The 18,764-nt window shown below is 38.1% G+C and overlaps 2 long non-coding RNA genes across 2 annotated transcripts; one reads left to right on the top strand and one right to left on the bottom strand.

Annotated features, from left to right (window-relative positions):
- The first annotated feature begins 10,225 nt into the window (after positions 1 to 10,225).
- LOC149037613 (uncharacterized) lies at positions 10,226 to 12,235 on the top strand. The gene is made up of 2 exons (XR_016181280.1): positions 10,226 to 10,408; positions 10,579 to 12,235. It is a non-coding gene; the product is annotated as an uncharacterized LOC149037613 (long non-coding RNA).
- A 3,003-nt stretch (positions 12,236 to 15,238) lies between these two features.
- On the bottom strand, positions 15,239 to 17,652 carry LOC149037612 (uncharacterized). The gene is made up of 2 exons (XR_016181279.1): positions 17,445 to 17,652; positions 15,239 to 17,219 (listed from the first exon to the last, which is right to left on the bottom strand). It is a non-coding gene; the product is annotated as an uncharacterized LOC149037612 (long non-coding RNA).
- Between the last annotated feature and the right edge of the window lie 1,112 nt (positions 17,653 to 18,764).

Below are 18,764 nucleotides of genomic sequence, written 5' to 3'. Positions count from 1 at the left end.
TTAAGTTGTGAATGTGAATGTGCGGCTCGGCCTCTTCGGACTCATTTCACTAAAAGATCAATTACCTTTCTTTTAAAAGAAAAAAAGCTAGTCAAACCCGTAATCGATTTTGGGAGAGAATTCCAAATTGTAGGACCTTGGTTAGGACCTTGAAGATTAGTACGACGGTTATGTGGCCAGTAGCAATTGGCTATTCTTGTATCATAACTGTGTACTTGCCTATTTTCAGGGAACGAGCTGAGAAACATCGGGGGTAATAATTGATTATGATAATAAAACTTGTATTTAGCTATTTGTAATGCATCGACTTGGAGAATATCTAAAATGCCCAATTTAGCAAATATGGGGGCAGTATGCTCTCGATAGTCTGAGTTGGTAATAGGTCGCACAGCACGTTTTGAAACGTTTTGTGTTGAATCACGGTAAATGATACATAGGTAAATAACGTATAATACAGAGTAAACTTAGTCTTAGATGATAAATAGTATTTGGCCCTAAATAATTTACGGACTGTCCCAGAGATCTGTTTAGCTACGAAGCTAACGTGAGGTTTCAATGTTAAATGCTCATCAATTTAAACACCCAAGAATTTTGTTTCATTTACTTTTCTCAATGTTTGATTTCCAAAGGTAAGGGAAAAAGATTTACCAAGTTTCGTCTGCCTCGATTAAAAATAATATAACTAGTTTTCTAAATATTATTTAGATGTTTAAATATTAATTCAGATGCATCGGGAAAATTATTTATACGTGATATAAATAACAAAAGACCTAAAATAGAGCCTTAGGGGACACCACACCTACTAATTTGCTTGCATGAGCGTTTTGTCGAAATGAACAACATTTGGTGGTCAAGAGCATCAAAGGCTTTAGAAAGGTCCAAGAAGACAGCTTCGCTGATTTCACAAACTGACAACTTTGTAACATATTAAACGAACTAGGAAACTCGTTAAGTCTGTTGTACATAAAATTTTGAAAAAGCGGGTACTAAAGAAATTAACGAACGGACCGGTATCCTCTCGTCTGTATACAGGGGTCACTTTAGCAACTTTTAATTTATCCCGAAAAATACCTTTTTGTAAAGAAAGATTAATAGTGCTCCCTAGAGGAGTAGAGATAAGGTGAAAGGAAGTTTTGATAACATGTGCCGGGATGTTATCATAACCGGGGGCCTTTCTAAATGAGAACTCACTGCAAATATCTTCCAATTTGTCAATATCGGTAGGTCCTAGAGTTAGAGGTGTATCACTGTTGTCAAAAAGGAATGAACGGATAGAATAGTTTACCTTAGGTAAAGCTTTTGCCAGGTTGGGACCAAGATCGGAAAAGTATTTACAGAAACTGTCAGCGATCTCTTTGGGATCCGTAACAGTCCTGCCTTCCGTGCGAAACGCCGAGGGTAAAGAGGGCTTTAGCGATCGTCTGGTAAGTTCGTGTATAAAGTCATAAGATTCATTGGGGTCTTCCTCATCTGGAAACGTAGACCAGTTCTTTCGGGAGAGAAGTTCAGTAGATTTATTGAAGTTGCGTTCGTTAAATGAACGCTTAAAAACTGTTTTTCCTCCGGCCGGAGGCATATGTTCATCGTGAAAATATGCAAAGACCGGAAAGTGATCTGATCGATAATTTAGAATAATACCGCTGTAGACATCTTTTGGAAGATGAGTAGTGAATATATTGTCTAGAAGTGTTGCTGAGTAAGAAGTCAGGCGTGTTGGATTAAAAAATTGGTGGAAGGAACGCGTGAGAGAACAAGCTAACAATGAATTCCTGCGTAGGCATGTGATGATTGTAGATCGAGGGTGGATCGAGATTAAAATCGCCCATCACGTAAAATTGCTTGTTGTCTTTAGAAATTTTGGAAAAGATATCATTAAATCTCTTTAGGAACATAGAAAAGTTTCGATACGGGGGTCTATGGACAGTCCCTACCATGATGTTTTTCCCATGGGGAGTGTAATCTATGTCTTTCAATCACTTCAAGGTCTGAGAAATTAAAATCCGGTGGAAGTTTATGTTCAAGATCATTATCAATCAAAGCGAAAGTTCTACCTGTTTGTCTACCCACTCCCAAACCTCTTCTCGAACATACCTAAGACATAATTCTAGAATACACGGGCTCGATGCGACTCATTTTGCACCGAATACAATTTGAGTCATTTGGCCGATTGCCGTTTCAATTTGCTTATCAACCCTTTTTTTAATCCTCTCCTGAATCCCCTTTGGACACACAACTGATGACATTATATGGTTTCTTCCAAAAAGAACGGCCCGGATCACTCATCCATTCTTGAAGGAGTTTGCACCTGCGGGAAACTTTGGAGTAAGGTGTCCCGTGGTCTCCCATCTTGCATGGATGGTTGAATAAATCAACCATTTCATTTCTACAGCCATTCTTCCGTGGAATTTGATGGTGGGAGGTCCTCGCATGGCCCTTCCTAACGCATTCGTTTCCTCTTTGAAAGTCTCTTTGTTATCTATAATCAAATCTTCTCCTTCCCATCGAAAAGTCACTTAACCATTTCCTTCTGTCAAGACTCTGGAATAATCTAACGATGGATCGTCTTTCTTGGTAAACTTGCGTGTATGTGTATTGAGTCCCTGGGTCGAAAAACCAATTCTTGTCAGTATTGTATTTGTTGACGATGAATTTCATGAGATCCACGCAACAAGAGGTACGTTTTTTATATGTGCATCTCACTGTGCAGTGACCGATATTTCCTCTTGGCATCAGGACTATGCGATTTGAAAAAATGTGGGAATAATATTTCGTCCTCGTCGTTCGTCTTAACGTGATAAAATGGGTCCAGGTTTAGGAAAAGGGATCTGGGATAATCCCACTTTCCATCCGCGTTCTTAAGGACGTATCTGATAAGGTAATCGATTGCTGAACGATTGAGGTCTATTCCCGGCAAATTCATCCGTACTGGCGTAAGTTCTCGATTGCTCGTAAAATCCCCTAGCAACGGATCCAGACGAATTTGTCCTTCTTCAAGTCTTCTCGACATCTTTGTTATCCACCCAGGAGGTAAATTTGTCTAGCCAACTGATCCATTTCACCAGCACTTTATTTCCGCTTCATTTCAAGACTTTTTGGATGTCACATAAGGCATCGTCGGGCACTTACACTTTTTGTAAGTCTTGTCCGTAAAAGGTATCATTTCTTTGACTTTGTTCACGAGTTCCGGTACCATTCCCGAAATGATGAACAGTTCATCCGTCCTACCTGATAGGTACCCTTTTTGGAACGTCCTAGCCTTTTCATTCAAACCGACTTTGAAAGGCGGTCTTGTACGATCCTCTTCCTTTCAACGGAGTCGTTTCGCATACGTGTCCCACACATATTCTCAGTATTGACTTGAGAGGTTTTCATTGCAGTACTACGGTTATACGATTGATTGTACCCATCTATCAAAGCTTGCAAGATGTTCAAATACTTCAAGGAATTAGACTGGGTGACATAACGATAAAGCCTATCTTTCAAGGTATGGTTGAATCTTTCTGCCATGCTGGCTTTGGTATTTCCTCTGGTTGAAAGGTGTAGAATGCCTTTATCTTTCTCAAATTCTGAAAAGTGCCATTGTAAAATTCTTCTCTATCATCCATCTGAGGTTTTTCGGGGTTTCTGTCCTTTGGCGCATTTTAAAATTTTTTTAAGGGCTTCTGCAACGTTTTCACCTTCTTTTAGATTTGGTGGGTTGAATCTGTGTAAATTTCGAAAAGACATCAATGATGACTAATAGAAAACGATTTCTTCCATCGTATTGGGCTATAGATTGCACTTCGACCAGATCAGTTACCCATTGTTTATCTATACCAAAGACCACGACTGGTAAAGTAGGAAATCTTCGTCGTCTTCCTCGACGATGGAAAGCGTAAGTCAAATACTTTTTTCCCAAAATTTCTAAAGCTTTGTCAGGTTTGAGACCGTATTGACGCGCGAACGCGAGACACCACCTAAGCTTCCGGGTTTCACGAGATTTCCGTAAGCTTCCAATAATTTTCTTTCTTTCTTAATCATTTTCTTTTTCTACTGGTTCGGTGCCATGACAATGACGACAGCAATGAAGACGCGTTACTAGCTGGTTCAAATGGAATATGGAAGTGTACCGATACGTATATATATTTTTGATTTCTTTGAAATAACTCTAGACCTCCTATAGAAATTTGTGATTTAAACTTGAGACAATTACGATTAAACGAAAGGGAGTGGTCACGACTACGGAAAATAATCCCATGGGTGATAAGCCATCCTTATGATCTTCTATGAACATTTCTATGGTATCCTAGACATCATAAAAATAGTCGTGTCGAGAACTATGAGTCTTGTTGGGTGAAATCCTGACACAGTTTACAAAAAAAACGATTTTCCATGTTAATCGATCGATTCCCTCGACCCAGAGAGTCGACAAACAAGCGAAGACACTCATGGTGACAATGTCTTCTACAAAATGATATTTCATTGTTTCATGCACTCTTTATTTCAGGTCTCATTAGTTCTCTCTATTCTTTCTTTTTTTAAGAATCAACTTTACAAAAGGTATTTTTACCCATCTCAATTTACTTATTGAACTATTCAAAGTAGTGTTGTTATTCATGCGACGTCGTGGTGGTCCTCTCAGAATCTTCTTCACAAAGTTTTCTTTAGCAAACGTTTTCTTTTTATTCTTCTTCAGTAGTCTTCTTTTGGAAGAAGACTTCTTGAACCGCGTCTCTAATTCGTTCACTTTGTTGGAAAAAGTTTGAACTCGTGGACTAGCTTCTGTGGCATCAAAACCAAACGCGGGTGAAGTTGAAGGTGCATCGGACGTCAAAGTCATCGTTGTCAAAGGAACTCTTCTCGATACCATCGTGAAGAATACACTGAAAGTTTTTTGGCATGAATGTCTCGTATACTTGTCAGATTGTTTCTCGTGCAAATGATGAATGGAATACACATTACGTAAAAGTTCATGTTTGTCCTCAGGTCTGTAGATAAGTCCATACCCATCTTGTTCATGCACAATTTGGTTGGTACCATCATCAGCTCTGTGGAAATCTGTGGCTTTGACTTGTTTCCACAATGGGTAATCAAAAGATTTGCTGATAATGAAGGGGCGGTTATTTGCTTTTTCCCATCATCGTTGATCTCGATTGCCGGAATCTTCATCATTCCATTGAAAGATGAGACACCGGTTTTTCTGACAGCGGAGGAAAATACGGTTGGGACTGCTGGTAGACTGACATTCAAAGTTGCATGGGTCTCTCGTATTTGTGTTTTAACCCCTTTTTTTAGAGGACAAGGTCATGACAGATAGGTGCTAAATAATCGGTATAATAACCACGATTCGATAATTGTAAGCACGATCAAACCCCAGTAACACAGGACATTCTTTTTGGGTACAGTAGAGATATTCCTAACCAGCTTTGGAGGTGGCTTTTTTCTGGGGTTGAAGTTTGTGAATACAGCATGAGAATTCATCATTGTCCGGGGAACTCCTGAGTTCTTCTACTTCTTCTGGTTAACGATAAAGCGTATGTGTCATGAGGTAGACAGGCATTCCACCATCTTCGGGTATGCCATAGGGCAATTGAATCTTGCGGAGTCAGTTAAATCCCATTTCTTTCAAGAGAACATTCAGACAATTATCTTCTTTCTTCCACTTAGGCAGAGGTGGAATAGCGTCGACAGGCAAAGTTTTTACACTTCTCTTAGTTCTCTTTACCACAGTTTTAGGAATGGAAGTCGAAGTAGGAACTATTTCGGCCACGCTTTCTTCTTCTTCCTCCTCGACCACCACGACAAAATCTTTTCCAAATTTTTTTCCTGAGTTGGATAAAATCGATGCCAAACAATAATCTCCTCTCCCGTGTCAGGATCTCGTGACCAGTATATGAAACTTGTCCTTCCTATTTACCATGAAAATGACGTAAGCAGACAAACTAAAATAAAAAATTGTTTTTAAAGGAATTTTGCATTATTTCGTTTTAACCTTGTTTCAAACCAAAAATGGGCTGACGTCAGTATAAAACCGATTTTTTTGTCCATCTTCTCATATAAACCATTTCATTATTTATTATATCCACTTTCGTCACCATGCAAAATCAAATTGAAGTGATCACCTAGACACTGCGAGAATTATCCTTGAAGTATTCACAAAACGATATAAAAGTAGCGAAACTCGAAGATCTGACAGATGTAATCGGAGGATTACCTAAAGGAGGTAGACAGAGCTTTGGATTATTACGTGTCGTTGAAGAAAAGAATATCATGAAACCCATGGAAGTTTTTAAAATTCACTATGGAAGAAGAGGACCCATGACTCCACATATTCAACGACATTTTTTTTATTCAACACAAATATTTTGAAAATTAAATGCGTTCTTTCCAAGAACAAGAATTTCACATCAGTCGAGAGAAAGCAACTACCAAACTTCTTCGTTCTACACCTCCATTAACTTCACAAAGACAAGAGAAAATAGTAGACCCCTTTACTTCATGGTAAAAGATGCCAACCTACTCAAAGCTTTTGGACATTTAAAGTATGCTAAAGATCCAGTTCAAGGTGACGTAGGATGGACTGTTCAGTCTGCCACAGATCAAGGTTCCAAAGTCATTTAAGTATTCACCAATCGATGGTATTTACATCAAGGCACAAAATTTGTACCTTGTGACACTCCTCAACTTTTAGGTGACATTATATGTATCATGGGATGTTAAGAACCATCTCCATGCATCGTGCTTTAGATTCACTTTTCAATAAATTTTTCTTGTACGCTCTCTAATCTCATATGTTGTAAATGAACTTCATCTTTTTTAGACTTAGCTATTTTTATTTAAGAATGACCATTTTTGCCAGTGCCGTACATTTTGCTACTTATCCAAGCATTCTAAATTCTATGTCTGTCGGTAGAACTCGAATGAATCGGAAACTTTTGTGTATAGATGCCAGATCATCATGGGTGCTCTCCACCAGGGAGAGCACACGTCCTGATTGTAACGAGAATTTTTTGTAAAACAATAAAATTTTGCTATCGTAGCAGTTTTATGACTGACTGTAACCTCTATAAAGAGATACGTGCGTGTGAACCCATTTAAACTTGACATTCCCTCTTGTGCTATCACGAAGAATCACGAAGAGAAAACGAACCCAAAGACAAAAAGGGGTGTCATTTCCTTCTAGAAGCTCTTATTCCTGCTCTCATAGCCAATGGAAAATCCACAGCAGTCGGAGCCCTGTCAGGAGCCGCCGGTTATGGTTCTGAAAAAGCCCTAGAAGCTACCAACCGTAGAAGACGAAGATAAAGAAAAAAAAATCATCGTTAGTAATAAAAATCAAGTAATGGAAAAAGTTATTACACCGAAAAATCGTTAAAAATAATTGTGTAAATTATAAGTTCCGAGTGCGTGTGCGCCGAACCCCTCCAACCTCCCTTCCCCTTCCCAAAAAAAAACAAAAAAATTTAAAAACCGTTTACACTTCCCTCTCATTTCTTTTATTGAAAGTAGTCATTTCATGACGCCATTTCCCCTGATTCGTGTGTGACGTCATTACTGCTGGATGGGGATAGGGGCCATGGCCACTCCGTATCGATGTTTGGCAAACACGGATCTTCGATCTCCTCTTGTCGTGTACCTTGCAACACCTTGCACCTTGCAACACCTTGCACCTTGTAACACCTTGCACCTTGCAACACCTTGCACATTGCAACATTCAGGACATATCTTGTACGTTTCGCAAACCGACTTCACGCGGGGACTGGGGCAAGTCGAATGGTACAGAAAGCAATCTTCTCCATAAAAGAACGGAGAAAGAACGGAGAAATTTGAACCTTTTCCAATTCGCGTAAACCGTATGGACCTTCCTCCACACCCACCATTCGATGTAATTCGCGCGCTCGAGTTTCTTACACCGGCAGGTGTTTACGTAAATTCCCGTACATCCGTTTCCCATCCACATTTTCGTCTTTGTGTAATCTAGCTCGCATGGTCACGATGGCACGCGTGCAACAGAGTTGATCTTTATTCTCGATACGCACAATACTATTGGGATCACGTGTGCTATAGGTGGCCTCGGTCGATATATCGGCCGACAGTCGATCGATATATCGGTCGACTATCGGTCGATAATCGACCGACTATCGACCGACAGTCGACCGACAGTCGACCGATCTATCGACCGACTGACGGCCGATGCATCGACCGATATGTAGCGATCAACTGCCGGTCAAGTATCGGTCAAGTATCGGTCAAGTATCGACCAAGTATCGGTCAAGTATCGGCTCACTTACTGACCATATCGCTCAGAAGAAAATTGGCTAACAAAGAGTGCGAGGCGTTTTCGATATTCCGATTTGGTAATGGAAAAATACATTGTAAAGTTGGTCGCTCTTGTGTAATTAATGTTGTACCTTAACGTATTTCCATTATTCCTGAAACTACCCGGCTTATGCTTTATCCCTGACGTCATGCTGCCCTTTATCCAACATACCTAAAATAATTATTATTCCTTAGCTCTAATAGCTCTAACAGGGCCTCAACGTTATATTTTTGTACAACGTTACCGATATTAATTGTCCAGTTTATATCGGCAATGGGATCCACCTAAATTGTATCAGCAAAAATTGCAGTGTGTAAATGCCCAGCTTAACGAAAAGCAAATGATCTTTTAAAACTGAGCTAGGCGGTTAAACTCATGAGCAAGGCGATTTCATAAAGACCTTTTTTTCCAGTGCGAAGTCAGCCGTTATTTGTTTGTTTATTTTAATTATTATTATTTTACATAGAATAGGGCGTCTTTTTTGGGGGTTTGGGCCTTAACGACGGTATCAATTTTTGTTTGGCATTCTTAAATTAAGGGAACTCCACAGCACCCACTTATCCAAAATACAGTACTTACCCGCTTATAAGAACCTAGAATTTAAGAACCCGTTTAGCCTAAATTTGAAACAGATTCTTTTTTTAGAAAATAAACCTTTAAGATCTTCAGGCAAAGATAAAAGACATGACTCTCAAAAGTAGTGAACTTAAACATGTAAATCTCTAATATGGTATAAATAATGTATGAAAAACAGTAGTATTTACATGTTGGTTTTGAATTAGAATTCACATGAGTACACCCTACAAGTACATTTAGAACTGAGAATTATGAATGCAGTTTCAATTTGAATTCTTGATTTTACAGTAGGGTTCATAGTAGGATACACTTCTTGATTTTATGGAGGACAGACTGTACACGGGTGGAGGGTGGGGGGGGGGGGAGTATTGGTATGGAATACCAATACTTCTCAGTTGGCATGGCGTACACTCTTCAGCAAATTATGTAGAGTACAGTCTTAGGTAAAATTTCCACACAGCCCCACACTATATTATACATTCAGTTCTTGGATAGAGAAAATAATAACAAAAACAATACATTGCCATTAAGAAAACAGATTTGTTTGTTTGTATGGGGCTGTGCAGAAATTTTACCCAGTCCCATTGTGTTTGGGAGAAAAAAGGATAAAAGGTTTGGAATGTGAAGTGATATCCAAATCGTTAGTGATATGGGTATCCCTTGTCATTTAGGACTACGATGTTCATGGTGGATACAGGGGTATTTCCTTAACGCTATGATGAACTCTTCATGATCGGTGCCAAACTCAGCGACTACAGTAATTCGAAGTATGCTAACTGAACGCGGCAGCCCACCGCGTTTCAAAACAAAGCCAAGCGCTGATTGGTGTCGCTTAATTATTCAGAGACTTTTTCATACCTCAGAGATTTCGGTCACTTTCCCAACAAGAGAAACAATTCTCCTTCTTAGCGTGTCTCAAATCGATTGGCTGAACTGTTTACATGCGAAGCAACTAACTTGTGACAACTCCTGACTGATCGCTCTTCCGATTCCAAGATACTTCACAACAAATACACCCTTTTCGTCTCTAACTACAATGTCAAATGCGTGAATTATCTTTGATTCATTATTTTAACCTCGACAAATTTTCATGTTACCTGCCTCAGACCTTAATTTAATCAGCATGATCTCGAGACCGAAATAATGATTATCGTTACTTCTTAATTGGCCCTGAAGTAACGAATAGCATTATTTCAGTGCATGTTTGAGACCTTCGGGTTCGAAGCTTGGGAACTAGTATTCAGGGAAAGATAAAATGGCGGCTTACGGCGGCGGTCAGCATTAGATTCCATCCACCAAAACCACCTCGGTCGAGAGGGACTGTTTTGGTGGATGGAATCTAATGCTGACCTACGGCGGCGAAGGAAATCTCAGTAGTTTAATATTTTAGCGTGAAAAGGCTTGGGTGTTGTGATCTGGTTCTCAAGTAAAAAAAAATCACGGTCTGCAATGGCCCTACCACCTTTTGAACAACAAGAAAACATTGAAACGGTGGTAAAAAGCAGCAAGTTTCGAAGTCGAAACGAAAGATGGGTAAGTTGAGTTTCAGTCAAATATCATGACATTTGGGATGTAATTTCGATACCAAATAAATAGTTTAACATGGTTATACACGTATTCTGAAGTTTAGCCAAATATGCATACTTGTTTCGTATTGAAGCCCTGTGAAATCACAAATTTGATTTATTTCTTCTTTGTTTTAGTTGGTCATTATCCATTATTTTTGGAAGTCGATGCTGATGAGAAAGAAAAAATGTTTACGATTATTTCTTCTCTCGAACATTTTACTATTTAGGTACCAAATAATCTTGATACTGAAGATCATTGCATCCTATTATGAAAAAATTACCCTTGATTGCTTTGTCAACTGGAATGTATAATGTAATATACCTTGTGATTTGTGGGATTTTCACAAGTAAACTAGAAATACTTGAAGAGGGTAATGATGTACTTAATGCAGAGCATTTGGTACAAAGGCTGCTTTGCGGTAATCTACCTGAAGGTGCTTTTTATATGCTAGTAAGACTTGCAAAGCCCAGTCAAAATGTTTTTGAGTAGTAGACAAGCTGGCTGTAGTAATTATAGGCAGCAGAGGCCAAACCTCTTCCTGAAAAGTAGTCTGAAAAGTGTGAAGTTAGCGGAAGGTACTTCATTGTAGGCGGCCAAATTCTAAGCTGCCAGCCCATTTTGAGTGAGCAGTAAAACTCAAGATTGGCTGTTTTAGCTAATTTTATTGAGAACCAAATTCCCAGCAACGGGCACATTTTTACTGGGCTATTTGTTATTTAACTACTTAGTAATATTCTTATTAAAATTTACTGCATTCCTTTCTAATAATTTGCTGCTGATTGTGTGCTGTATATAGCTTATGATTTGTGTGATTTTCACCAGTAAATTAGGAATACCTGAAGATGGTAATGATATACTAGATAATATACTTGATGCAAAGCTATTTTGGTTTCAAAGTGTGTGCCTTGTCCATAGGTGATTTAACATGCTAGTAAGACTTGTAATTCAAATAATATACATCAGCTGGAGTGGGAATATTAAAAGAAAAATAATAATATTTAGCTATACCAAGTTCTGGTTTTATGTCCAAATTAAGCACTTACTCAAAGATCACTGCACTACTCAGGTCCAGAAGGCTTAAAGAGTACTGTCTGCTGGTAGTTTGATTTTTGTCATTTCTATTGATTTATTTTATTTATCGTTGCTTTGTATTATAATTCATTGATCTCTTTCAATAGTGCAGGTTCGCTCATGTAACCTAATCTCCCACATATGTATGTATGTATGTATGTATGAGCACAGTCAAAATGTTTTTGAGTGGAAGGCAAGCTGGTGATAGTAATAGGCAGCAGAGGCTGAACCTTGTTTCGAATGGAAGTGTGACAAGTGTGAAGTTAGTGGCAGCTATATTGTGGCAGGCAGCCAAATTGTCGGCTGTGGCACATTTTGACTGGTCTGATGGTGTGTAGTATATATGTGCACTTCTTTTAGGGTGTTAAACAGGTTAAAGTACCAAGAAATCCTCTGTGATAACTTGATAATTCAAGATGTAAAAATTTTTGATAATAAGGTAAAGCTTGATCATTCTTAAGAGTTTCCATTTGTTCTGGAAATTTGGGGGAGAGTCAGGGGAGCATTATTTATACATAAATAATATACATAAAAAGTAAAAAAAAAGGACCAAGGTAAAATCCCAATTTGTTTTAAGAGTTGATTTTATTAAGAGAAAACCCTGGATAATTAGCTTGGGATTTGTGTGATTTTCACAAATTGTTTGGTTATCATGTAAACTTAATTTACAGGAACCTTGTTAATTTTCAGCTTCAAGAACACAAGAACACAAGTACATAATCTTTAGTGCAGCCCTCTTTTCTCCCCGCCATTATTCTAATTTTTTTTATCAAGTTTCCTTTTTCTTGTGTTCAATTAATTTATTGTCTTCACAGGTGAAATCTAAATATCTGCTAGCACAATTATCTCTGCTAAGAGTGTCTACCATCACTCTTGCCGGTCTCAAGCCCAAAACGCTGCAAACTAGCTGAAACTACATGTATTTCGTAAAATTGCACACCAAACACCAAAATCCAGCAGAACGCACGAGTTTTTGCCAAATTTCACGCAAAAGTTGACAAAAGCGCTCAGTTCGAACTGAAAAACACGGGGTTTTTTTTGTGCAAAAATCAGCCAATTTCACATTCAAAAACACGATGTCTTTAACAAAATAGGGATACAATCCATGTGAAAACACTTATTCCAGCTAAAACGCAGTGTTCTCAGTAAAATTTGGGGAAAAAAACGCGTAAAAACCGTCAGAAACACAACAAATTGGGCTGATTTTACCCACTTTTTGTGTAAATAGCTGCCAAAACCCTCAAAACTAGCTGGAACTACATGTTTTTCACTAGATCGCCATAAAATCTTGAAACGTTGCTTTAGAGGCCTTTATGCCTCCAAAACGAGTTTTTACTTTAAAAAAAATGGAATGAACAAAGATGTTAAAGGGGAAAAAGCTGTGAGAAAGGAGAAGTTTAGTGTTGCTGTTTGATATGCCGCCCAGATATATCAATTTATTAATTTAACGCCTTTAGCCGTGGGGCAGAAGTTTTTCTCTAGACTAAAAGGACCCTCCCTATGTTGACGAACCTCGATAATTCGTTGATTTTACTGTTTTTACACAGATTTGATTTTAACCATATTCGCCGAAATAACTGCCAAAACACGGCAAACCAGTATCTCAGCCAAGAGCGATACTGGCCATTTCACACATCCTTATTAGATATGAATTTTATTGAAGATTGCCATTCTAGCATATGTTGGCTAGTTTCCACAGGTTTCTTGATTTTCATGGGAAAGTGGCATTGGTTGGTACCATGACCAATCTTGTCAACTTTCCCATGATTTTCATAGGATGTCAGCATCGACCCATACTTCGAACCTCAGTTGTTGTTGTTTTTTTTTACATTGGCGCGAGTTTCACAACTTTCTTGTGGTTTGGCATTGACTCAGAGTTGGATTTATTTTTATGGCTAATCCATCGGCGACTTTCTCATGATTTTCTTGGGTTCTCAACAGTGACACGCACTTTGGAACCATAATTTTATAAATATGTCAACACTGGCAAATACTGCTAAAATCTACACTCTACTAAACTCCATATACCACAATATCGATACAACTGCGTGTGCCTACTTGAAAATCCTAACCCTAACCCTAAAACTATCCAGTTAGCCAAGTATTGTATTGCTGGTCTGAGTGACTAAACTGGCTCAAATGATCCAGCTGCTTAAAAATCTAAGCACAGAGTAAGTTTAAAAGATTCAATTTTTTAAGGTTTCGAAACAGTTCCAAAATTAACATGCACATAGCTCAGTGTAAAACACCGAAGCTTCTAGGACTTCTTATGATTCCTACGAGCGTACACATCTAATGCACGTCAATTTGCCTTTGTTGTCCTCGAACGATCACGTCTTCATGGTAACGTGGTGTAAGAACTGTACAGCACTTTATATATATATGTTTTACTTGACGGTAAAAGTTTGAATCCGTACAAGGAAACGTAACGGAAACAGGCGACGATAATATTCCGTTGAGAGAAATGCAACGGAAACGTGTCGTCATATTTCCGTTCAGGAATCATAACGGAAACATAACAGGTCCAAGGAAGAAGTGAATGACGTGGAAACATAGAGTTTCATTTTTCCGAATTACGGAATCATGCTATTTCGTCCTGTGCTCGCTCTAACTCTATGCTATCCTAAACCTAACCCAAACCCCAAACCAATCCTATGCTATGGTAAAGGGTTTAAGTCAGGGTTGAGGATAGGGTTAGGGCAGGAGCCCATTACCTGGCTAGGGTTAGAGTTTGGGTTTCTTCGGGTCAGAGGGGTTTAGTGTTACAATCAGGGTTAGGGCTAGGGTAAAATTATGCTTAGGGTTAGCGGGGTTTAGTGTTAGAATTAGAGTTAAGGCTAGGGTGAGGCTATGCTTAGGGTGGGCGTTAAAATTTTTCTACAAGCATTCAATTGCAGGTTTTTTGGTATTGTTTTTGTAAATTTCAGTAACTACTTGAAAGTTTACTGAAAAACAAACAATAGGCTGACCGGTACACTTACAGGATAGATAGAGAAGGTTAGGGTAAGGTTAGGGTTAGGGTCAGGGTTAGGGTTAGGATAGCTCGCAGCTAGAGTTAGAGTTGGGGCTTTGGTAGGGTGGGATTATGATTAGGCTGAGGGTTACAATTTTTTCTGAAAATATCCAATTTTTTTTTTGGTATTGTGTTGGGCTTTAAACTTTAATAAGTAATTCAAAGTTTGCTTGAAATCAAAATATACCATTTTTTGCCAAAATAACTGCCAAAATGCGCAATTCAGGCCTTTTTATCAATTTACACTGGGTTTAAGCTTGGTTTTTGTTTTTTCCCATGGACTCTTGCACTATTTTGCTGAGAACATTGTTTTAGCTTTTTTGCAGTGTTTTTAAAACTGAAATAAGCTTATTATTAATTCAGAAAAATACCTTTTTATATTTTTTAAGGACTGCTGGATATAACCTGTACAACCAAGATGAATTTACATTCATTATTTGTCATAACTTAAACTAAATTAGAAATTCAAGTATGAAATGAGGGTACTAGCCCTTTAATAGTGTTCAAAATTTCCATATGCAAGGGTACTTGTGGCTACTGGAGAAGAATCAGTCTTTAACCCTTCACCCCCCCATAAGGGAGATAATAAGTACAGATATCCTCTTCCCTAGGGGCAACTAGCTAAAAAGTGAGTGATCTCAGTGGCCCTCCAAAAAAGTTTTCTACAGCAATAACTAAGCTCTACAGAAGCACACTTTGCAGACAAAAGGTGTAGGAGAATCAATGAATTCTTTAATTCTTGGTCCCTCCCAGGCCAACCTATTGTACAAATCTCATGACATCTGTCCCAGTTTCATCAGTCAATTTTTCAAGCTTCAAGCTTTTCCTGCAATTATGTACTTGTTCTTGAAGCTGAAAATTTACAAGGTTCCTGTAAATTCCTGTAAATTAAGTTTACATAACAACCTAACAATTTGTGAAAATCACACAAATCCCAAGCTATATCCAGAATTATGCTCTTAATAAAATAAACTTTTAAAGCAAATTGGGATTTTGCCCTAGTTCTTTTTATTTTTTTGTTATTTTTTAAATACATTTGTAGGAATAGTGCTCCCCTAACTCTCCCCAAAACTTTTAGAACAGATGCAAACTCTTAAGAATGATCAAGCTTTATCTTATTATTAAAAATTTTTACATCTTAGACTACCAAGTTATCACAGGTTTTTTTTGGTACTTTGACCTGTTTAACACCTAAAAAGAAGAACACATACATAACACACAGTCAATCAGCCAGGTCAAAATGTGCTGCAGCCAACAATTTGGCCACCTACAATGAAATAGCTGCCAATTTCACACATGTCAGACTTCTATTCAGGACAAGATTTGGCCTCTGCTGCCTATTACTATTGCCAGCTTGCCTGCCACTCAAAATTTCAACTGAGATTGTACATACATACATGTGGGATTAGGTTACATGAGCGAAACTGCACTATCGAAAGAGATCAATGAATTATAACTCAAACAAACATTGATAAATGAAATAAATCAATAGAAATGACAAAAATCAAACTAACAGCAGACAGCACTTTTTTGGCCTTCGGGGCCTGATCAGTGCAGTGATCTTCAACTGAGTGCTTAATTTGGACATAAAACCAAAACTTGTTATGGTTAAATATTATTATTTTTCTTTCAATATTCCCATTCCAGCTGATGTATATTATTTGAATAACAAATCTTATTAGCATGTTAAATCACCTGAGGACATGGCATACACTTTGTGCCAAAATTGCTTTGCATCAAGTACATTATCTAGTACATCATTACCATCTTCAGGTATTTCTAATTTACTCTTGAAAATCACACAAATCATAAGCTATATACAGCATACAATTGGCAGCAAATTATTAAAAAAGAATGCAGTAATCTTTAATAATAAGATTACTTAGTAGCTAAATAACAAATAGCCTAGTCAAAATGTGCCGGTAACCAGGGATTTGGCTGTCCACACAGAACATTTGTTAGGTGTCTAGTCTGGACAAGGTTTGGCCTCTACCTCCTATTACTATAGCCAGCTTGCCTACTTCTTAAAAAACATTTTGACTAGGCTGAAAAAAATGTTTGAGAGAAAAATGGCCACAACAAGCCCACTTACTGCAAAATAAGAAACATAAAAGTAACACTTCAAATTAATACAGAATATACGCCTTGCAGGATTTGGCTCTCAATAAAATTAGTTAAAATAGCTGATCTTGAGTTTAACTACTCACTCAAAATGGGTTGACAGCCTGCAATTTGGCCGCCTACGATGAAGTATCTTTCACTGACTTCACACCTTTCAGACTGCTTTTCAGGATGAGGTTTGGCCTCTGCTGCCTATAATTACTACAGCCAGCTTGTCTACTACTAAAGAACATTTTGACTGGGCTGTGCAATTGTTACTAGCATATAAAAAGCACCTTCAGGTAGATTACAGCAAAGCAGCCTTTGTACCAAATGCTCTGCATTAAGTACATTATTACCCTCTACAGGTATTTCTAGTTTACTTGTGAAAATCCCACAAATCACAAGGTATATTACATCATACATGTTGACAAAGCAATCAGGCGTACATTTTTCATAATAGGATGCAATGGTCTTCAGTATCAAGATTATTTGGTACCTAAATAGTAAAATGTTCGAGAGAAGAAATAATCGTAAACATTTTTTCTTTCTCATCAGCATCGACTTCCAAAAATAATGGATGATGACCACCTAAAACAAAGAAGAAATCAATCAAATTTGTGATTTCACAGGGCTTCAATACGAAACAAGTATGCATATTTTTTATTTCCTACCACTTACAAGTGGCAGGAATGGCTGAAATGGCCTTCACGTGAACACAACAGAATCCTATGCGTGTATAACCATGTAGAACTATTTATTCGGTATCGAAATTACATCCCAAATGTCATGGTATTTGACTGAAACTCAGCTCACCCATCTTTCGTTTAGACTTCGAAACTTGCTGCTTTTTACCACCGTTTCAATGTTTTCTTGTTGTTCAAAAGGTGGTAGGGCCATTGCTGACCGTCATTTTTTTTACTTGAGAACCAGATCACAACACCCAAGCCTTTTCACGCTAAAATATTAAACTACTGAGATTTCCTTCGCCGCCGTAAGCCGCCATTTTATCTTTCCCTGAATAGTAGTTCCCAAGCTTCGAGCCCGAAGGTCTCACACATGCGCTGAAATAATGCTATTCGTTATTTCAGGGCCAATTAAGAAGTAACGATAATCATTATTTCGGTCTCGAGATCACGTTGAATTTAATTCACTTACAGTGTTTTGGTATCCCTAGAGGGGATATGTTTTAGGGATGTCTGGGCTGATTCAAAAGAACTGGGAACTAGTTTATACCTTACTTCAAGAGGAATTAGCCTTGATCAGTCGGTCAGCATTAGATTCCATCCACCAAAACCACCTCGGTCGAGAGGGACTGAGATGGAATATTTAATGACTTGCAAAACATAACCGAAGATTCTCGGAAATCCGCAAGTGATGTAGCCGAACATCAAAAGCTGTAAATCCCATGATTCTTGAGGAACAAACAGAAACAGCATAGCGAGAATTTTAAGTCGCGAACCATTGATGGTAGACAGGCAGATAATTTAGGATACGTAAATTCTGTTGATGAGGCGCTTAAACTTATTGCGGAATTTGAAACAGGATTGACGACGAAGTTTTCTTTCTTTAAAGCTGTCAAAGGTTTCGGGAACATATATTTATATATATTTGATATAGCTCTTTAGCATTACAAAACTTTGCTATCGCTATTGTGCATTCTCACTAGTTTGTCTAGTTCAAGTCCTCTGGCATGGCTTGGATGATACCACAATCGTGGAATCATTCGGGTTAATTTAATGCTTACACCTCCTTCCTCGGACAGAAGTCACAAAATACTGGGGGAAGATGCATGAGATATTTAAGGAGCAAAAATTCGTTTTTTACTGGTGTGCCTTTCCTAATTTTGGGAAGGAAAGTGTTCAATTGCCAGCACGGCATAGATTGAACAGCTGGAGAGAAAAGGAAACGAAAAGATACAGAAGAAGTACTGTATATAATAATTTCTTTTTATCCTCAACCTTTGTGTTTCTGTCAACTATGGCTTGCTAATTTGAAAGGTCAAATACATGAATGGGTCATATGACATTGATCTCAGAATACTTTTATGACAAACGTGATAACAGTTCAATCTTGGCTAAATTGAAGATGGTTTAGAAGTTAACAATTGTAAGAACTTTTCACTAACATATGCTG

Source organism: Pocillopora damicornis, chromosome 11 (assembly GCF_964200805.1).
Source record: "Pocillopora damicornis chromosome 11, jaPocDami1.2, whole genome shotgun sequence".
NCBI classification, from domain to species: Eukaryota; Metazoa; Cnidaria; class Anthozoa; order Scleractinia; family Pocilloporidae; genus Pocillopora; species Pocillopora damicornis.
Note: the sequence above shows the minus strand (reverse complement) of the source record. Positions and strands in the feature narration are given on the sequence as shown.